The 22653-nt window shown below is 36.4% G+C and overlaps 1 protein-coding gene across 4 annotated transcripts in view; it reads left to right on the top strand.

The window, feature by feature from the left end:
• Positions 1–22653, top strand: part of LOC144215511 (autism susceptibility gene 2 protein homolog) — a 201059-nt gene that overhangs the window by 76298 nt on the left and 102108 nt on the right. The window lies entirely within an intron of this gene.

Here is a 22653-nt window from a genome sequence, read left to right as displayed (position 1 = left end):
AAAAAACATTCCATTAAGGTAGTGTTGTTTTATAGGCATTTTATAATCAAATGTTTTGTTATTATTATATTTTATCACAGTGGGAAAGCTATGCTTCCAAAAGAAGAAATATTCTTTTTGGGCAAAAAAACGTTTGTTTTATTTTGAAACCCTACCTATACTACGAACAAAAAAGTCAAAATACATACATGTAAACGATTGACTTCAATTTTTTTTTGTAATTTCACCACTTTTAAAGTGGAAAAAAATGAATATTTTTTAACAGATTCTTATGCTGTTGCCAATCAAATGAGAGGATGCATTCCAGAAGAGTCTATAGCAAAAAAAATGGAGATTAAAGCAGTTCTAGATGTAATATCTCAGTTCTGTCACTAGAAGTTTCCATATTTTAGCTCACAGGTTAGCAAAGACCCAGATGCACTCATTAAAAGAGCCACATGTGGCTCCCGAGCCATAGGTTCCCTACCCTTGCTATAGATCCTCCTAGAAACAGGTAACAGAATCAACAAGGCCTTTAATTGAGATCAATACCACAGTAAAAACCCCAAATGTTATGTTCATTAATATACTGACGATACTAAACTTATCTAACTCTTCAAGACTTAGTATATACATGAGTTGAATCGACCACACTGTCAAACTCCTCTGGCATTGCTTCCATTTTTGGAAACCGGCACAAATAAACTGTACTAAGTAGGTCATGTTCCAGCACTTGTCTTCTAATCACTCACAGAAAAGAACATCTTTCCTTTCACCGGAGCCCCTGAGCTATGCTCTTGGGATTTCAACGAACAACACATACTTTTTTTTTGATATTTTGTTGCTTATATCCTTTTACTTCTGTATTCTTCCGTCTCCTAAAGCGACACATGCATCCGTCTAGTGCAAATGTCTGACAGGAGCAGCAGGTAAGGTACAAGATTACAAGAGAAATGGGAACAATTATACCTCTAGTTGGTTCTCTTATATTCATAAAGAGAGTAACTCTCAATGACAGCGTTGTTTGGTACCTCCTGAGTCGGGAATAGAGCGGCGGAAGACCTGCTGTTTTTGTTATCATATGTTTTTTCTATTTTTACTTGGTTGTGCTGGAGATTTGTGTTCATTTTAATTGAAACTGTGTAGTGTCGGAAGAGCCTTGCCTTTACTGTGATGTCTTTTCTACAAACTGAGACGCCAATTACTGGAGTCGCATTATGTGCATACATAAGCGACATTGGGTAAAAAATGGTGTACAGTTTACAGAAGTTCAGAATAGTGAAAGAAACTTTACTTCTTGTTTAAGAATGTTCCAAGACTGTTTATCCATCCATCCATTTATGAAATATACTAAGTATTGTGCGTTACAATATCCACTTGACAATTTCAATCTAAAAATTATTGGAGGCCACTGAGTCATGTTTTGTTTTGCGTTATTTTGCTACTTTAAGTTCTTTATATGCCTGATTTGTTAGTATAAACACCTTAGAATTTGGAGATTTAGCTTGAATCCCAATTTGCATCTTGCTCGTGTGGGGTTTGCATCTTCTCCACCTAAATTTCACAAACAATTTTGGTGCTCGGACGTTTGGTCGCCGGTCTTTTGGTCGCCGGTCAAATGGTGAGTTTACTGTTGAAACCAGCTCTCAACATTATATTCATGAGAGAGAGTTTAATATCTAAGACAGAGCATAATATCTAAGACAGAGCATAATATCTAAGTACTGTTTAATATCTACGTACTGTTTAATATCTAAGTACTGTTTAATATCTAAGTACTGTTTAATATCTAAGTACTGTTTAATATCTAAGTACTGTTTAATATCTAAGTACTGTTTAATATCTAAGTACTGTTTAATATCTAAGTACTGTTTAATATCTAAGTACTGTTTAATATCTAAGTACTGTTTAATATCTAAGTACTGTTTAATATCTAAGTACTGTTTAATATCTAAGTACTATTTAATATCTAAGTACTGTTTAATATCTAAGTAGTGTTTAATATATAAGTACTGTTTAATATCTTAGTACATTTTGACCAGCGACCCTGTTCATTAAGTGAGCGAATATCATATTAACATTTCACTTCATTTTTATCGTACTGTAAATACAGATCTCTAAATGAAAGAGTAGCAGCTCTCACCATTTCTCAAAATGTCCCCAACATATTCACATATCCTTCTTAAATTACATTTCAAACTGAAGAAAAAAAAACATGTCCATTAGTTTTCTTCAACCGGTTGCTCCTGCAAACGAACAAATCCACTGACCTTTCATTTACCTCAAGTTGCCAGCTGGATGCTTGGAATTTAAATATCTTCACATTAGAGACTCGCCCTCATGCCCTTGGCCCATAGCCACCCCCATTTTACACCACCGCCGCCACTGTGCCCTCAGCGTGTGCTCCGGCCTTGTTCCCCTCATCGCACTTGGACACTTGGGAGATTAACCGGGTCGGTTTACTCACCCAGCAGGTATCACGACTCCCTTCCACTCATCCTAACCCAATCTGCCAGTTCGCCTCCTGCTCTACCGAGCCACGGCAGCAGGGCACGGCCAACCCGGTCCGCCTTCATTACGCCTGCCAGATGGGCTGAGAATTAGATTTGAACTCCCACCAAGCGAGGAGGGAGAAGGTGAAAGATTGAAGAGGGTGGAGCGGAGGGCGTTGGTATGGGTGAAATAAGATGTATGGATTAGAAAGTAATGTTTTTTTTTTCATTTATGTTGCAAAGTTATTACACTTTAATGTACCACCACCACCTCCCGGGACTCCGGCAGCATTAAAAGAGCCTGTCGTTGAGTAATCGACGATAACTACGAAGCAAATGCTTGGGAGAAATGAAATTAGCGAGCGCGGCAATTTGGCACAGTGATTATGGTCTCCTTGGAGGCACTTCCTGATGATTTAAGAATGCTAACATTTAAGCAAGTCAGATCTGATTACTCTTCAAGGTTAAATCGAGCTGTATTAGGAGGCAAGGCTTGATTGGAAATGTCTACGTCTCTCTCTCTTCATTCTTTCTCTCTTCTTACTCATCTTTCTCATTTTTGCAACAGCTCTCTACAGGCAGAAAAAGAGCTCAGGGAAGGAAATCTGTTAGATCCTGATGGCATCTTTTGCCAGCTCTTAATTAGATCTGCTATGCTTGCTTTCCAAGGTGTAATTTCTCCTTTACTAAATACCATCCCTGTGAAAGATGCAAACAGGGCTTCTCTAACTACCTCCGTCATGCTCCAATCTGTACCTGAAGACATACATTCTCACTTCTTAACCTCATAAAAAGACTTTATGGGAGGTATATTAGTTTGCTTTCATAGGATTATTGTCAATTGAATGTACAATTCGTTCAATGTTCTTGATGGTTTGGCATTATTTTGTTGTTGGTAGCCCCATTTCAACTGGGAAGGCTGGCATTGAGTAATTGTGTTTTGCCAGTGATGGTGTTAGCGTGACCGGACGTTTGGTCGCCGGTCTTTTGGTCACCGGTCTTTTGGTCGCTGGTCAAATGGTGACAGAGTTTACTGTTAAAACCAGTTCTCAAAATTATATTGAAGAGAGAGTTTAATATCTAAGAGAGAGAGTTTAACATTTAAGTACTGTTTAATATCTAAATACTGTTTAATATCTAAGTACTGTTTAATATCTAAGTACTGTTTAATATCTAAGTACTGTTTAATATTTAAGTACTGTTTAATATTTAAGTAATGTTTAATATCTAAGTACTGTTTAATATTTAAGTATTGTTTAATAACTAAGTACTGTTTAATATCGAAGTACTGTTTAAACCAGCTCTTAAAATTATAGTCAAGAGAGTTTAATATCTAAATATCTACTGTTTTCAACAGTACTTGGATATTAAACAGTACTTAGATATTAAACTCTTTCTCTCTTAGATATTAAACTGTCTCTCATGAATATAATTTTGAGAGCTGGTTATTGTCTGGAAGAAGCAATTTTCGGACCTATGCCCAAAACTTGTTATTTTCCTCTTGGAGAAGCTATTGATGATGTTTCAAAGTTGTTCTTCTTGGAGTGCCAGTCTTCCTAAATCCTTTTTTAATGGTTCTAAGTTGAGAGACAGAAGAGTTCCCCTGTTGTCTTTGCATCGTAAAGTCCCGATAAATCAAAACACGTAAGACAACAGCGTTAAAATGTGTTTAAAATAAGACAGGAGTAACAAATTGACTTTGGGGGATATGTCTATTACTTTTTCCAAGCTGTTTTCTCCCGCAGGGTGGAGGGAAATCATTGCAAGTCTAATGTAATCATCCTGTCGTCGGGTTATATACTGTCTAGAATAATAATATTAGCTTGGTCTTGCATCAGGCTTGCAATTTGAATTTTGTGGGTGCACGTAAAGAGGCTGATGCTCATCACACCCAATCACTGATATTATCTGACTTGTTTTTCCTTGTTTGTAACAGCTTTTTTATTTTTTTTTTTTGGCTGCTGTTTGAAATTTGGCAGACTGAATTCATTAGTTGTTGTGTTTCATGTAGTCAAAAAGAGTGTCTGGGGTGTTGGATTTGAACTCCTCCTATTTGCATGCTCGTTACTGTGAAATAAATATATTGTATCCTCATCAGAGCTGAAATATTTTTTTTGGAATTGTGTAGCTACAAAAGGGATCGTAGGAGTCTTTGGAGAGCAAATTGTAACCAGGCTTTTCCATATTAAGTACAAACGCTTAAGCGTGATTAGAAGAGATTAAAGTGGGATTGATTTCCTTATAAAACGATCCTGTGACAATTGTGGAATGGATTGAGAGGAGTTTTTTTCCAATCCCATGTCAGCACCTTTTGGCCAAATGATTTGAATTGAAATTTTTCTATCTGCTTCCGAGCTTGTTTGTCAAAGCCCAAAAAGCACCGAAATGACTTGAAGACTTTTTTAATATGAAATGTAATGGAATCTTTCTTGGTAGTGATAATCAATAAACTATTATAGGACTAACAATAAAGCATTGAGTTTGGAGTTTCAGTGCTAAAGGTAAACCTAGAGCACATTTGTCAAAGTGGCGGCCCGGGGGCCAAATCTGGCCCGCCGGATCATTTTGTGTGGCCCGGGAAAGTAAATCATGAGTGGCGACTTTCTGTTTTAGGATCAAATTAAAATGAAGAGTATATATGTATAATACATTTCCTGATTTACCCCCTTTTAAATCAATAATTGTAATTTTTTAATCATTTTTTTCAGTTTTTAGTTCAAAAATCATTTTGTAAAATCTAAAAATATATAACAAAGCTAAAATGAACATTGTTTTAGATCTATAAAAAAACGGAATATTCAGGGCTTTTAATCCAGTTCTTTTAATCCATTTATAAATTAAAAAAAAAATCTAAATATTATATCTAAAATGGTCCAGCCCACATGAAATCAAGTTGACGTTAAAGCGGCCAGCGAACCAACACACCCTTGGCCTAGATCATCCCATTAAGAGGATACTCAAGGACTCCAAGGTATTCGTCAAAACCCCCCGTCGAGAAATTTTCTGATCATGTTTTATACATATTTCCATATCATCTCCCTATCATGTAAAAAAATGGAGGCCTCCAATTTTCCTTTGAGTGATGTGATCCACACATCACTTCATTCATATATAATAATAAAAGATGCTCTTGGACGGGGCTAGTTATTTGACAATGATTGAAGTGCTACAGTGATAGATAGCGAAAAGGAATTCCTCCCTTCTCGCCTTCCCATAACTTAAACCGTCGATCCCTTCTTATGATCGTACCTTATTTATTTCCTCCTGTCCAGTTCAAGGTCTTTCCACGCTTTAAAGGAGACATATCAAATAGAATTAAAATTGCTCGCTCACCCAAAACAGAAGCCTATGTGCCTTAAAAATCACACATCTGTTCCTACAATTTTAGAGAAGCCAAGCCAAAGCGTCTCTGTCTCCCACTGGCCATGAGGTAATGTGAATTATTCATGCCAGCAGGGCTGTGGTGTGCTTCATCATGTTAAAGTGCCCATGACATTACTGATGGTGGCACTGATGCCCTCGCATTGCTAGCTCTGCTAATACATTTGGAAGGCAAGGAATGAAGGGGATGTGTGGTCACTGAGGATAGCAAATAATGACTGTGCATTTCTTTTTGGTTGTATTAGTATTTAGAATATTTTGGTATCTTAAATCCGGTTGGTTGTCTAGTATTGGAGGTTAGAAATGTTTTCTGACAGGTCATGTTTTGCAATTGAGATCTCAATCAACAGGTTTGATTGACATATTTTTATCCTGGAATTTTTAATATGCAGTACTGTATTTGACTGTTTAATATACCCAGGTATATTAAATGTTTTTTTGCTTTTTTGAGCCTCCTGTTTGTGCGCCATTTATTATACCCCTGCTGTTTAATATACATGGGTATATTAAACGGCAACACAGCTTTTTTTTTGGTAAGATTTGTATTGGTGTTCATGGGGGCATAATTATAGATACTTAATTTCAATAAAATTCCAAGTCAGACTTTATTCAGCAGTAAGAAGTTTTAACCTGAGCAGTAAGTAGTTTTAGTCTCCAATACGTAGTGGATCATACCTTCTCGATTGTGCGCCATTTAATATACCCCGGGGTTTAATATACCCAGGTATGTTAAATGTGGTGTATATTAAACAGAAAAATATGGTAATGTTGGAGAATAGTAGTTTTATTTGATATGTTTTCAGTTTTTTGGGGGGCGGGAGAGACTGTATATATTTACTGACTGACTGACTTCTTGCCAGTTTTTGATAGCCACAGAACTACTTGTCTGGATTATGTTTTTTTTTTTTCATAACGACAGAGACAAGCGCTCAAAGATACCCAAAGGATTACTTTGTCTTAGTGCCTATCCATACTTTGGGAGCTCTAATCACATGCCATATTCATCAGAAGTCTGAATTAAATAAAAAAATACCCATTGCAACTTTAAAGACAAGACTTTAAAGCATATTATATAGTTGTAACAAGAAGAAAAAACTTCCACAGAAGAGCTCCAAGGGACATATTTTAGTTCCACTGGGATAAAATAAAAATTCACATCAACATTATTTCTTTGTAATAGGCACTGATTCTAGGCCACAAAAAAACAAAACAAAAAATGTATTGCCTCTTTTTTGTACTCCTATCCATCCCATACTTTAAAATATGCCATATTCAACAGAATATATGACCAGAAGTCTTTTTAACGTTAGTCAGGTTTAGAGTCAAACTTCAATATCCACTTGGGAATGTAGTTTGACATTTCTTTCTGGTAAGGGAGTTGATAGATGAGTACAACTTATACTACAGTTCCCACAAATGTAGGCTTCTTAAATTTTGTAGTAGCGATAGCAAGTAATGACTGAAGAGGTGGTATAAAATCTCACCTTTTATTGGAAAACAGAGAGCAACACAGAACCAAGAACAGCAGGAACAAAAATGTTGGTTTTTGTAATGACTTTGAGGTTTGTCACCATTTCATTTGACAAATCATTGGTTTGTTTCACATAAATTTTCCACAAGTGGGCAGACAATGATGCTGGCAATTTGGTTTTATTGTTTGCAATGAATAAAGTATGATTATTTTGTTTTTTCATTTGGTTTTTAACTACAATTGGATATGCTTCTCTTTGGAACTACCCATCATGCATTTTACATTGGCTGCAAAGTGGCGGATAAGAATATGTTCTTCCTTGAAATGGAGGATGAGGCAGCCATCACGTACGCATGCCATTTGACCTGAAAATAACAAGTGTTTACCTCCTGGGAGCTCGTATTCTCTTACCCAAAGAGATGCTATCAAAATGGAGCGGCCGTTGTTGTTTGCAAACAAGTGAAGTTGGTGTTATTTGTCTTGACAGGAGTAATCTAGACATTGTAACCATTTTTCCATTACATCACAGTTTTATACTACTACTACTACTACTCCTACTACTACCACCACCACTACTACTACTACCACCACTACTACTACTACCACCACTACTACTACTACCACCACTACTACTACTACTACTACTACCACCACTACTACTACTACTACTACCACCACTACTACTACTACCACCACTACTACTACTACTACTACTACTACTACTACTACTACCACCACCACCACCACCACTACCACCACTACTAATACTACTACTACTACCACCACCACTACTAGTACTACTACCACCACCACCACCACTACTACTACTACCACCACCACCACCACTACTACTACTACCACCACTACCACCACTACTACTACCACTACTACTACTACCACTCCTACTACTACCACTACTACTACTACCACTTCTACTACTACTACCACTTCTACTACTACTACCACCACTACTACTTCTACTACCACCACTACTACAACGAATACTACTGCTACTACCACCACTACAACTACTACTACTACTATTAATACTACTACTATTAATACTACTACTATTACTACTACTATTACTACTACTACTACTACTATTATTACTACTACTACTACTATTACTACTACTACTGCTGTGTACTTGTGAATTACGATGCAAAATCAAGAACACTGCAGGCCAACGCCTCAGTAGAAATAAACACAAAACATAATAAGTAACATTTGCAGTAACAATAATTGCAAATTAGAATATATCAACAGCTTGAACTTTGGTTTCTTGGTATTACTGATTTAGATTGTAAGTTAGGCCCTTGACTGTCAATACCACCAGGTTGGGTTGACAACCCAGATGCTTTGAATCAATACTCAGCCTAAACTGCATAAAGCTGAGAAGTATTCATATTTCCCCAATCAAGTCAAATTGTATTTTGGTTAAGCCTGTCAAAAATCGTGAAATTGTCTCAATAAATGGCTTCCCCAGACTCACATTTCTCTACCCATTAAAAACGCTTGTTAGCTGACCTGCCACAGGTTCTCATTGCTGTGACGGCTTAGTAACAATCTATTACACTGACTAGGGGCACACACATTTCATAACTGGCACCAAATATTGGTTTTGCTGATAAATTCTAAAAAAAGGGCCATATTAATGAGGAAAATAAACCAGCAGGCCTTTTGGCAGGATGTGGGTTGCTGTCTTATGGGAGAAGAATCTCAGGGATGTAAAAATAGTCACGGCATAACTCCGACAGAATTCCTACCATCTCACCCTTAAAATATTACCTTTATTCAAAGTGCCTCACAGTAGATGACTCCAAGATGGTAAACTTTACCCTCTCCACAAAGTTACACAGATATAATTAGAATAATTAGCACAAGGTACAGGGTTGTGTCCTTAATTTATGCATATTGTCTCAATTTAATTTTTCTTCTTGTAATTCAGATCTTCCATCCATAACCTGGCAACCCTGGTCATGATTTGCATATCCTCCAGGCTTTGCTTTTCTGTTGCTAGTTTTATGTTTTGGTTCATGTTGGACTGTTGTAAAAAGATACTTTTTATGCCAGGGAATTCTTTCTTCTGTGTTGTTCATGCTGCTTGCCTTTTAGCATTTTGATTTAAATCAAATGAACGTTTTTTTGTTGTTGTTTTTTTACTCCTTTGAGGCACGCAGTTTCATTTTGGCCAATCACCTTTATGGCTCAATTCATTAGAGCAATGGCCTGTCTGTCTAGTAGGTTTCTGGCTATGAGTAGTACCTGGGGAGCAAGTGAACCCATTCAACATTGCAAAAGATTCACTTTTAATGACTTGCCAATGGTTATTTTCACCAAGTGCCTTATTATTAATGGGTTAGGTTCGAATCCCATTTGCATCACTGGAAGCCTTATCATGTACTCCCAGTGCAATTTGTGTTGAGCTCAGTTGGCAATGCTGCATCAAGCTTACACTTTGTCTTACTTGTCCACCTACCTTTAGTCTACTTTTTATTTAAAGCTTTGGTGTGATGGCTTTGATTTTGCTGTTGTTCAATGTGTTTGAAGTTAGGCTTATACATTACCGTATTTTCACGACTATAAGGCGCACTTAAAAGTCTTAAATTTTCTCCAGAATAGACAGGGGTTTATAATCCACTGTGCTTTACAGTGTTCCCTCGCTACTTCGCGGTTCAGCTACTGCGCACTCCGAGCATCGCAGATTTTTTGGTGGAAAAAAATACAAATATTACATTGAAACAACATATTTTACAGGTTTTTTGTTATAACATGAATTTCACTCTCTCTACCCGTATTCTACATGGTGTACCGTATATAGTGGGGAACATTTTTTAAAAATAAAAAAATACAATATTTTTTTTTAAATAATTAAAAAAAAAATTGAATTAAATTCTAATTAAGCATTTTTGAAGGGGAATCCCTACTTCGCGGAAATTCACTTATCGCGGTCCCCATTAACCGCGATAATCGAGGGAACACTGTATATACTTTTTCTGTATTTGCATCATTAGTCAATAGAGAAGTTTTTGCTTCTTAGAAAATATTTTTGCTTTACTATTAGAATCTTCGAAAGGCATTATGCATGCTGGGATAGTAAATTTATGTACTTCGCTTAACGCAAAGTGCCACCCCGTAACATTTTGCGTGCTGCCCAGCCGGGTGCGACGGAGCTTGAAAGTTTGTGCTTGTCGGACGGGTTGCGAGATGCCCGTCTTCGACTCTTGTGGCTGGGAACTCGTGTCGGAGTTAATCATCTGTTTTGCTGTGCATAATTTATTATTAACTATAAGTATTATCTGCATCTTTTCCAATGGAATGTAGGGCTACTTATTGCACCCAAGTTATTGTACGGAATCTATTATTTTTACATGTGTACTACAGTGTTGCCACCAATATTAGCACTAACCTAAACTACTTTTTCCATTGGAAATAGTTTGGTTCACGTTTTATTTCAAAATCCCTACCCCCTCCTCTCAAATATGTATATTTTGCCTGCTTAAATGAATCTATGGTCATTTATTTTTGACAAATTCATATTTTCCACCCTAATTTGCTGGTGGTTAAACTTGTACAGAACTAGTAGCATCATTTTTCAATTATTTTTCATCAAAATGCAATTATTTTCATTTCCACAGTATATCCCCAAATACTTTTATCTTATTTAACGTCAAATTTCAATGTTATTTAAGACACACTTTATTTGCTAGTTTAAACTTGCACCAACCAGGCAAGTAAAAACAGATTAAAAAACCCATTGAGGAAAAATTAAGTAAAGATTAAGTAGCATTCACTATCATTTCAATTTGTGTCTAAAATGCCCACAATGTGATATTTTTTACGGCAAAAATTTTAATTAAAACCCTGCAATTCCAATAGCGAATGAGCCTTGCATAAGACACAATGTTATGCATATAAAATGTTGAATTCCACTCAAGGTCACCTTCAACGTTCTGTTCTTTGTGATTTGCATAATATTTATTTAAAGATATACTTTTAACAACCTACATTAGTTTACATTCCTTAGTTTAACATTGCTATATGCATGTTACCTTTTTAGTTACATTTAGTTTCTTTCTACCCTGTTAGAAAATATTCCTTTTTTTGCTTCCCTTGTGGACAGGGTGAGAAGATGTGGTGTGTAATGTGCATGACACTGTGTGCATCCATCTTTTGTCATTTTTAATACCGCAGCCTTATCGGAAGAAATGACAAGCTCAAATGAGCTGGCACGGCAATTACCGCAGTGTGAAATGTGTGTGTGTGTGTGTGTGTGTGTGTGTGCTAGTCAGGTGGATGCTGTGTGCTAATGGGAAGATATTCACTACATAAGTCCTTGCACACATCTCTGGGAGATACTTCTAACTACAAATACATTACTAATATAAAGAAGAGAATGTATTTGTTAAGTTAGGTTAGGTTAGAACTATTTCAGCCCGTATCCGGGAGATTTTCTGATTGCAGTAGCAAGACAGACATAAGACACACAAGACATTGTAGATCTAGTTAAAAAAACTGGAGTTTTGATTAAAAGATTTGATGCAGCATTTGTTTCGGAGCTCACTCACCAACTGTGAGGCTGACTCCCTAACTAAGATGTGTCAAAGTGGTGGCCCGGGGGCAGAATCTGGCCCGCCGCGTCATTTTGTGTGGCCCGGGAAAGTAAATCATGAGTGCCGACTGTTTTAGGATCAAATTCAAATGAAGAGTATAGATGTATATTAAATTTCCTGATGTTCTCCCTTTTAAAGCAATAATTGTCATTTTTTAATCCATTTTTTCTGTTTTTAGTTCAAAAATCATTTTGGAAAATCTTAAATTATTTTTAAAAAAAGCTCAAATAAACATTGTTTTAGATCTATAAAAACGAAATAGTCAAGACATTTAATCCATTTATAAAAAATAAAAATAATCAAGTTGACATTAACACGGCCCGCGAACCAACCCGAGTCTGACAGTATTAAATAAATACTAAATCTAAAATGTAAATAAACCTATCATGTACCATGTATTCGAAACTTATAGTCAATCATACTGGTAAAAATTCCCCAATACCTTAAAAAAAAGATAATTTAAAAGCTACACACACTCAGAAAAAGCTAGCATCCTCTAACAGGGCGTGAGGACACAGCGGGGAAAAAGATCCGGTAGAATCCACAGCCATCAGTGGATGTGGTTGTGTCAAACATGGAAGTGTCAAACAGTACCCACTCACCATGCCGACTATATGTGTGTGTATGTGCGTGTAAAAGGGCGGAATGCGCACAGTTTGAGTCCGTAGGCGGCTGTCACCTCTAAACAGGAAAGTTTCCACATGACGGGCCCAGGCGATGACAGTCGGGCTACTGCCACTGGGCAGGTTAGAGTCGGCAGCCGCCCCCTCGCCACTCTCTTTCCCTCCACCCCCCCAATGACTGCTTTCCCCACCCACTATATGTTGTGACCGCTTGTGACAAGACTCCCAGGTTGTTGCTGTTTTCTACATGTTTGTTTATTAGCTCTCTGCATGCACTTGTGTCCAAATATGGGGAGTTATTTATTAGTATGTTAGTTATTTTTTGAGGGTGTTAGGGGGGGGAAATGGGTTTGCTTTTTGGCAATATTTTTAAATTGACGATACTGGTTTCAATTAATATTTTAGGGTTGTGTTAATTTTTCAACAGTATTTAGATATTAAACAGTACTTAGATGTTAAACAGTACTTAGATATTTAACAGTACTTAGATATTTAACAGTACTTAGATGTTTAACAGTACTTAGATGTTTAACAGTACTTAGATATTAAACAGTACTTACATATTAAACAGTACTTACATATTAAACAGTACTTGGATATTAAACAGTACTTGGATATTAAACACTACTTAGATGATAAACAGTACTTAGATATTAAACTCTCTCTCAAGAATATAATTTTGAGAGCTGGTTTCAACATGTTTATTTGAGCTTTTTTAAAAATATATTTTTAGATTTTACTAAATGATTTTTGAACTAAAAACAGAAAAAAATGATAAAAATGAGAATTATTAATTTAAAAGGGGGAAAATCCGGAAATTTAATATACATCTGTACTCTTCGTTTTAATTTAATCCTAAAACATTCGGCACTCATGATTTACTCTCCCGGGCCACACAAAATGATGCGGTGGGCCAGATTTGGCCCCCGGGCCGCAACTCTGACACATGTGGGTTATGTGAGTCAATATTTTAGGGTTGTGTTAATGTTTTGGCGTAATTGTGGCACCATAATGCTAAAAATATCACAAATTGTGGTGGGGTTTCCAAAACCTTTGGATTTTTACAGTTTGCTTTATCATGAACCGCAACTAGATGAAGACAAAACACATTTAAAATGACTAAAATCAGACTAATAGTTATTTTCTAAGATTAAAATTTTATGGGCTTCCAAAAACAACACTCAGTGCCAGATAGCTATTGGTCTACCACATTTAATATCATCACCTAAGTCTGATTACTCGCCTATAAATCACATTTATGACATCTACTAACCATGAAATACACAACATTCAGTCTCTCTAGATTGCAATAATATATATATATATATATATATATATATATATATATATATATATATATATATATATATATATATATATATATATATATATATATATATATATATATATATATATATATATATATATATATATATATATATATATATATATATATATATATATATATATATATATATATATATATATATATATATATATATATATATATATATATTATTATTATTTTTTTTTAATTAACAAACCAACACCAACATTTATCCCATACATGCAATCCTCCTGATATTGCTCTTTAATTTCCCTACAAATTTATAAAATAATAGATAATACTGTTAGACTGTCCTCACCCTGACTTTTACTATGATAGGAAGGTTAAGTTGGCACTGTATTAGATTTATGCTGCCTTTCAAGCATCCTTCATTTCCACTTACTGGGTATGGCAATCCCTAGCCAGTCTATAAAAATCCCACGGCTTACTTTTCTTTAATTAAATGCCACTCGTAACGCTCCCGATGCACCCTGTATTTCTGTAGCCGTAGCCGATGTCTTTACCAGCAAAGAGCTACCTTTTAATACAGTGCCGCCGTCTAGCTTAGCTGCTCCAGGGGACAGACCAACCAGGCATTCATCTTAACAAGGTCACACCATTTGATTTTTTAATATAACGGTCAATGCTGAGGCCCCGCATTCCTCCTTTGAAATATTAGCACTGATTACTGATGTGGAGGCTACTCCACCTCACCCCGCCTTGCTTCTTCTTCATCAGCAGTTCTAGGGTATGCCGACTAATGTCTGTGCTTAGACCTGCTCCCACTCACTGCCAGAGGCAGTCCAGAAGTCTGCTTTATAGTCCCACTTTATGGCATTCATTATGCTCACTTAACGGGCACTGTAATTCTTTCCTGTGGGTCTGAGAAATGAGCCGATTAACTATTAGGTTTAAATGTGGCTTGCTGGAGACTTTGGTCGTTTTGTTTTTGGATATGTCCCCCCGCCTTTAGTCCTTCTATGGGCCTGGTCCATGATTTAAAATAATAAATAATCGGGATGTTTTTCTGCTGATTTTTATCAAAGACAAGTGGCATAAGTACCTTTTGCGGTTGCTAACCAAGGGTAAGAGACTCGGGTTGGTTCGCGGGCTGTGTTAACGTCAACTTGATTTCATGTGGGCCGGACCATTTTAGATATAATATTTAGGTTTTTTTTATAAATGGATTAAAAGAACTGGTTTAAAAACCTTGAATATTCAGTTTTTTATACGTCTAAAACAATGTTTGTTTGAGTTTTTTTTATATATATTTTTAGATTTTACAAAATGATTTTTGAACTAAAAACACAGAAAAAATTGATTAAAAATTACAATTATTGCTTTAAAAGGGGGAAAATCAGGAAATTTAATATACATCTATACTCTTCATTGTAATTTGATCCTAAAACAGAAAGTCAGCACTCATGATTTACTTTAACGGGCCACACAAAATGATGCGGTGGGCCAGATTTGGCCCCCGGGCCGCCACTTTGACACATGTGCAGTCTTTACATTTATGTTTTGGTTTTTTAGTTGTGGATTTGTTTCGATAAGAAGGTCCAAAATGAGTCAAGTTCAGTCGATCTTTTTTGGAATTCTATTTTAGGATGAGTCTTGGGGAATCTACTTCAAGTGTACGTTGGAGAATCTCAACCCAACGGCGCTGATAAACACAGAAATTTAAGAGTGTTACTATCATAGAACAAGTCTTAGAACGCCAGACCACAGAGCAGATTAAATGAAGATTGATTTTATCTATTGAGTTTTTTTATGAGAAAGCATGAAGATCATGTGCCACAATAAATCCCAAAATAAGACACTTCGTCATAGAGGCCACAGGGTTGAAATGGGGAGGAATAATGTGTGGTTTATGTAGTCTGAAAATTACAGTAGTCCTCACACATGAAAGCAAAAACTGGTAAACCTCAAATATGGAGAGGCCTGCTTGTGGAAAAGTACTTGTCTTGTCTTTGCCAAGTTTTCCTAGAAATATTTTTTACTGGATTAGATAACATGGAATTATCATCAACAACACGAGGAAAGTTTAATAGCGAAAAAATTCCCAGTAATGTATTATGTTTCTTTAAATATTTGATCATAGTATTATTTCACAACCTAATATCAATCCCTCCATGAGAGACCATTGGATTTTAATTTTTTAAATGGCCACTGTCATATCAAACGTTGATTATAAATCAGACTACCATGACCTTATAAAACGTGGTTGACCTTTCGGATGAGGAGACAGAATAGGGCACACACCATTAAGTCCACATATGCTATACATATTTAGATATTTGCATATAGTAAAATCTGCGTTTTGATTGAGGCTTGAATCATTTAATTATAAAGAACTACAAATATGTAACACATAAAAGTTACAATCTTCGCTTTTCAAATGATTTATTGCGACAATGCTATATCAAAATTTCCTAACCCAGGGGTGGGCAAACTTTTCGGCCCGAGGGGAGGCCATATTGACTTTAAAAATTTGACAGATGGGCGGGGTCAGTACAAGATACGATACATATAGAAAAGTGCATCCGTTAACAGTACATATGAAACATAAACAGAAAAAAAGGACTAAAGTATTAACATACTCATCACTCATCATTCAAGTAAAAAGTATAAAGTACAAAGTCAAGTAAAAAGGAATGTATTAAGAAATATTAAAATGTCATTTAAAAAAAGATAGAGGAGCTGTAAAACACGAAAAATAAATAAGAGTGGAAAAAGCTACTGCTTCCATGTGACGGCGCCATCTTGGGAAAACAGAAACAAAAAACAACAAAAAAGAAATAAAGAAAATATAAAAAAAACATTATTTGGACAACATCGGCGGGCCGGATTTAAAAGCCCAAACGGGCCGTATGTGGCCCGCGGGCCGTAGTTTGCCCACATCTGCCCTAACCTCTACAATTAGTTTTGTATATATGATAAATATTGAGGAAATCCTGTGTAATGTTCTAAATATGCAACTCACCCACATTACTGACGTTAAAACTTAAGTGTTGGAACTGGTCAACGTCTGTTGGCAGTTGTTGTTTGAAGAGGCCCACTTCAGGTCCCCTTTTGTGAGTCCAGATGTTTATGCGCCTATTTATATAGCTTGTAAAAAGCAGGAGGCTTAATGATGATGAGATGGTACCGTGGTGACATTTGAGCAATGTTTTACAAAAGATATGCCATATGCTTAATGTGATTTAGAGGCTGCATTTGGGGTTGGGGACTTTGAGAGGGGAGGTTACCAAATTGAAATGCAAATCCTAACATTTTTGGAATTCATTATGCTTGACATAGCCCAATAGAAAAGGGAACAACAAAATGAAATGACATTGTTGAAGTGGGTGGGGCGTGAGGGGTGATGGTGAGCTCTCATCTCGTTCAGATTCCTTTCATTGAAAGCTATCACAAAGAATGATTTTGACCCTCTGACTTTGTTGATTATCGTGCAAGGTCTGCTTTCCTTTCTATGATTTCGCCTTTAAAATGATGAAGGCCAGCCAACTGTTGGGAGAAAAGAGTTGGTTTTTTTTCCTCGGAAAGTGTTTGATTCTTGTCAATTGTTTAAGAACCCTTTTGACGTTTATTATAACCAAGTATAAATCCAACATGGCATTGCTATTTGCCCTTTGTCTTGCTATTGTGGTATTTTGTGTGTTAAATCGGAGTTTCAGGACATTTTTGTGAGGTAAAATACCGTGTTTTCAATGTTTCAATGAACATTGGACTTCAACATTTGTTTGTTATCTTGGACTATTTACTTTATGTTGGATTTAAGCGAAACTAGGTTTAGTAATATCTGATTTGTACCTTGTACTTTATCGTACTGACCTCAAATATACTTTAGTTACTGTTTGTATAGTTGTACTACATTGTGGTATTTTTCCATGGAATTGTGAATTTCGAGAGACTTTTTATTAGTTATTTATTTTTCATAAATTTTCAATAGTTTAAAAAAAAAAGACTTTTACATTGTCGTAATAGAGTATTTTTTGTAGATTTTTTTGGAAAAGGAATTAATTTAGTACAATTTGTGGAAATAGTAGTAACAGTCTGAATACTTTCTAGATGCACAGTAAATTGAGTTTGAAACCTCCTGCCTTAGATGCAAGTGTAATATGGTTAATATGCATTCCTGTAATTGTTTCCTTGCATTATTAATTGCATACAAATATCCCTCCAGGAGGATATAAGCAGAATAAGAAATTAGTCAACGCTAATAATGATCACAGTTGAAAAGCCTTTTTTTTAAACCTGTACACTCCCCTTCTCGTTCTATTGAAGTTCTTTTCTGAGCCTGCATTAATTAGAACAAATATTTGTTTATTCTAAGAAAGTGTTTGCGTGTGTGTGCGAGATTAAATATTAGCTTGAATATCATTAGCATCTATTAGAAAACAGATATTTCAGTTACAACAAGCTCACTCACATTTGCCTGCACTGAAGAATTGGTTTCTTCTCACAACTGAAGTCCATACATTTATACCGTATTTTTACGACTATAAGACGCACCCTCAATGAATGACATTTTTCCATATATAAGGCGCACTGTATTATAAGGCGCACTGTCTATTTTGAAGAAAATTTAAGACTTAAGTGTGCCTTTTAGTGGTGAAAATACAGTAATTGCTATTGACTTCCAAGTATGAAGCACTCACTACACAGTCACCTTTAGAGCCAGCCATTGTTGATGTTTTGGATTTTTTTGTATAAAATCTTGCAGTGGGGGAGGAGCTATATGATGGAAGATTTTGTACACTAAGATGGCATCTGCATATTTAACAGTATTGTTTCAGTTCAGGCGTTTGTGTTTTTTTAATATCCGACAGTGGTGGTTTTTGGTTTTCTGTTTTTTCCATATATAAGGCGCACTGGATTATAAGGCGCACTGCCTATTTTGGAGAAAATTTAAGACTTCTAAGTGCGCCTTAAAGTCGTGAAAATACGGTAATGCCATTTTCATTATAGGTAACCGAAAGTGACCAATCACATCTGAGAGGATTTAACAAGCTCTACTTTTCCTTCTTGTTTTTATCATGTTGACCCATAATGGTACATGCCGTGTTTCTTTCTTCTCTGGTAGAAAAAATCTGAATGGATCATGCATAGTTAAATAGGCAACAATTCTCTGTGTGCCCATGGTACATTATTTATGAACATTTCAAGGGCATTTTATCCTGGGCCTTCTTCAAATTTCTCCCCATGATTTTTGTCTCAGCACAAGGCTAAAGCCTCAGTAGTCCAAGATTGCTACCATTAAACCCAGGGTGCCATCTGATGGAGTTATCAAAGTAGATATGTGGCACATTTCATGGCGTTTGAAATATTCTCTTGTCGTAAACCTCTCTCGGGAGTAACATGGAGCGCTTTGTCTTACAAATTTCTTTCAAATTGGTTTTCTGATATCACACAGTGTCATATCTGCATATAACTTAGTGTTAATACACTACTGGTAAAAGCCCCGTGTCCCTTTCTGATCATTTTGAGTTAAATACATTCAGGTCTTGAATTTACAAAGTAGTACACTACAATTAAGACCACTTATCATTATGTATTTTGCGCCAACTATAGTGAAAATTAATAATTGGGAATATTTCATGAGTTTTCTGCAATTAAGTGTGAGCATGACGCCACTTTATTCATTTATTTGTAAATATTGTATTTTCACGACTATACGGCGCATCATATTTTTAGCCGCAGTGTCAATAACGAGTACTATTTCTGTATTTTACACACACAAAGGACGCACCATATATATATATATTATATATTGATGAATATCTTGAACCGCAATAGCGCTAGCTACGGAATCAGCCCCGGACACCATTTCTGGTGCGCAGTGACTGCTGGGATACATAGTTCTTTTTTCAATACACCCAGTATGACGGCGAACACACTAATTTGGTGCTACATGCACGAAATGCACGCTAAAACATGTTTTTAAAAAGGCAAAAGAAGCAAAACTGAGTTCGGTTGTCCTTTATTTATCCATTTTTACAATGTACTCGCGTCATTATCACCCACAAATCCTTCAAAGTCCTTGAACAAAAGCTAAGACTTTTATGTACGCCTTATAGTCGTGAAAATACAGTACTTCAAAAATATACTGAGTGTGTTTTATCGTCAAGACATTGCAGTCCGCTAATGGCACTGGTATGTTTTTCCATCACTACAACTAGAAACACTTGATTCAATGTTTATGGTCCCCATAAACTGTTGCATTATTAAAATGTTTCTCACAGGCATTGATATGATTTTTTAATTCATTTTGTCCAATCATCATTCCGAAGGGAAAGGGTTTTTTTCACCAGGAACTGATAGACTGGAAGATGAAAAAAAAAAAAGCCAAAGAAAAGCATGCGTGGCTTCGGCTCGGCTTCAAAATCTGCATCTCATTCTTCGGGTTGGCATCCGAATAGTGCCTTACAATGCGAGAATGGGGGGGTGTTAAAGTCAAACATCAAGGCTAGTGACTAGTGGGAGCGGTTGCCATGGAAACGCATACCTCGCACTGGGGTTTATGGGCTGCATCCTATCACGTGCTATCAAGAATTACCATAAATCTTCTGGCTGTGAGGGCGGTAGTTAAGGTGCACCTCGGTGGTGAATGACAATGTGTTGGTCTTCAAATATCAGCAGACACGGAAATTGCTTTCACATTTAGTTTGTTACAATAGAATAGGACAAAATGCTTCTAATGCCTATTGCTTTTATGCGTACCAAAAAAGCCAGAGAAAAAGGTTATTTTCTTCTGTTCTGTATTGATGTCACTGTCGAGATAAATGCTTGTAAACCCAAACTTAGTGGCAAACAACACATAAAAACGTGTTACATTTATGTCAGCTAATCTTTGAAGGCCTGTCATCATGTTTATTGCATTTAGCTGTCACGCAGCCGTCAAAAAGTCTACCGAGAGAATTATCTCCAAGCATGACAGTACACCTCGGCAATTTCCTTAAATGGCGTCTTCTAAAATCCCCTTTTTTTTTCTCTTCACCTCTGGCAAGATGCGATGTCGCTTCAGGGCGTTATCAGATGTGTTTGAGCCTCATGACCCCTTCGTGAGTGCAGATATCGACTGACCTTTTCTACATGACTCCTTGATATTAGCGCACTCATCCTGTCTTATTACCAAAGGGGGACATTTCACAGAGTATTAGGCTTAATAAATGACTTTTCTTCTACCACCATCCTTCTTTTCTCTTTCTTATCCTTTCCCCTTCCTTCTTTAGCTTCCCTTTTTTTGCTCCCAAGCCCATAACCCAAACTCCCTAGTGGCCCAGCCTCTATAATCGCATCAGTTCACAGCCCTCTTATTCTAGCAGAATTGCTTAATTGGTATGTGTTCTACATAACTGTTGAAGTATTAGACTCACAAATGAAGGTTAGAACCTCAGTGCTTGTAATCGACTGAAAGAAATTGATTTGTGCTCAGCTGCCCTTCTGGGACAAGACTTTATGGTTCTCTAAAGAAATGAAGCTTTTATAATTGTGTTCTCTCCCCATCTAGCCACCCAGTCAGTCTGCCAGCTAGCTAGTCAAACCCCCCACCCTACCCTTTTCTGTCTTTTTCTCATTTCCAACGATTGTTTTGTTGACATTCATCAAAAGGCAAGACACTAGCAACGTGAAGGTTATGTCTGGGTTTTCATGCTACGATGCACTTATACACACTCCGTGTAAATTCAGACCTACTGAGCAGTGAATATGTATTTTCATCACTCGTACCTCAGTGGAAATCTAATACATGGAACCCAAAGAATGGGTCAATAGCAATCTGATTGCACAATTGTAAAGATGAGAAGAGGCAAATATCAATAAGTCGTCTTAAGAGTGATTTCCTCGCATTATGGGACTCTGAAATCAATATTTTTATGTCTGTGATTAACTAAAGCCTTGTCATGGTTATGGGTTTTGCAATTGAGCTGGTTGTAGTAAAAGTCTTGGACAATAAACAAAAAGATGACTAATTTTACCAGGAAAGGAATAACAACTAAGGGTAAAGTCCCTTAGAAAAAGTCTGGAATTTGCCAGATTTCAAATGTTCTTTTACATCAATTCTAAGTTATTTTTTCACATAATAAACATGTGGAATTGCATTGCAAAGGTATCAAGACATCTAACCTCCCTTACCGTTTGTTCTTTTGAATCAAATATTACATTTCATGTAAACCCAAAGTGAACTTTCATGTATTTTAACAGCACCATACCTTACCGCTAACCTCCAAATAGACCTAGTGAATTAACCGTGCATCTTTAGTATTAGTATTCAAAAGCTGAATTTTGCTTGGATCCAGGGTAGGATTATCCGGGCTCTTAACGCCTTAGCTAAGCTGGTTAACACCTGTTTTTATTGACAGGAAACCCATCCTTAGAGCTTCATCTTCTTTGGTGTTAAGATCCTCTCTTGCTCATTCCGGTAGGCCTTTGCCTTGCGTTCAACACAAATGACTGGTTTTCCCACAATAAGCAGGTCAACAGCCTTCATCTCTAAATCCAGATTCAAACCAATACATATCTTATAACTTATTCCTGGCATACCTCTTTTACTTATAGGTCTGATTTGATTCCACCTTTATCTAATTTTGTAAAACACAATACCCAAAATTATCTTTTCCACCAAGTGAACCCCAATGGTTAACTGTTTGTCTGAATCGTATTGTTACATAGCGTTTTAATAGCCGTGATGTCAATTTGAGACCAGATTTTGAGTCCCGCATGCCTAAATTGTTAGGTGGTCATTTAATTAAACTACATACTT

Source organism: Stigmatopora nigra, chromosome 22, assembly GCF_051989575.1.
Source record: "Stigmatopora nigra isolate UIUO_SnigA chromosome 22, RoL_Snig_1.1, whole genome shotgun sequence".
Taxonomy (NCBI): domain Eukaryota; kingdom Metazoa; phylum Chordata; class Actinopteri; order Syngnathiformes; family Syngnathidae; genus Stigmatopora; species Stigmatopora nigra.
This window is presented reverse-complemented; position numbering and strand designations above follow the sequence as displayed.